Source organism: Gavialis gangeticus, unplaced genomic scaffold, assembly GCF_001723915.1.
Source record: "Gavialis gangeticus isolate Ggan-Ray unplaced genomic scaffold, GavGan_comp1, whole genome shotgun sequence".
Taxonomy (NCBI): Eukaryota; Metazoa; Chordata; order Crocodylia; family Gavialidae; genus Gavialis; species Gavialis gangeticus.
In genome coordinates this window covers 29,662,775-29,663,281 of record NW_017729032.1, presented here as the reverse complement: position 1 = coordinate 29,663,281, position 507 = coordinate 29,662,775, and the positions used below count along the sequence as shown (strand labels likewise).

The following is a 507-nucleotide window of genomic DNA, read 5'->3' as shown; positions in this document are numbered from 1 at the left end:
CCGCTAAAAGATTTTTTTGGCTAATACCGATGGGCAATTATTAACCAGCCATATTGGCCAATACTGATCCAATAACCAATATATTGCCCAGCAACTTGGAGAGCAGTGTCTGGCTGATAATTCTCGGGGGGGGGGCAGATCAAGGCCACCATGGTGAGGGAGGGAACGAGGCAGAGGCAGGGGCAGGGCACAAGATGGAGCTGAAGGCAGCTCATCTGGGGGTTGTGGGGAGGTGGGAAGGTGGGAGCAGCTCAGTGCCATTGTGCACCCTCAGGGGAAGCATGGGGGGCATGTTCCCCCGAACACTCATGTGCAGGGTGAGAGCAGGCTGCCCACTGTGGGCTCAGGTCCAGGGGCTGTGCCAGCCTCTTCCTGGCAAGGGGGCTAGGCCAGGGCTGTGCTCAAGGCAGGCAGGGGCAGTGCTGGTAGATGGGGTTATGGGGGGGATAGGGGGAATTCTGGGGTGGCTGTAAGCCCACCCCATAGCCCCCCCTCCCAGCACCACTG

At 59.4% G+C, this 507-nt stretch overlaps 1 protein-coding gene across 1 annotated transcript in view; it reads right to left on the bottom strand.

Annotated features, from left to right (window-relative positions):
- Positions 1–507, bottom strand: part of DYNC2H1 (dynein cytoplasmic 2 heavy chain 1) — a 601,360-nt gene that overhangs the window by 560,337 nt on the left and 40,516 nt on the right. The window lies entirely within an intron of this gene.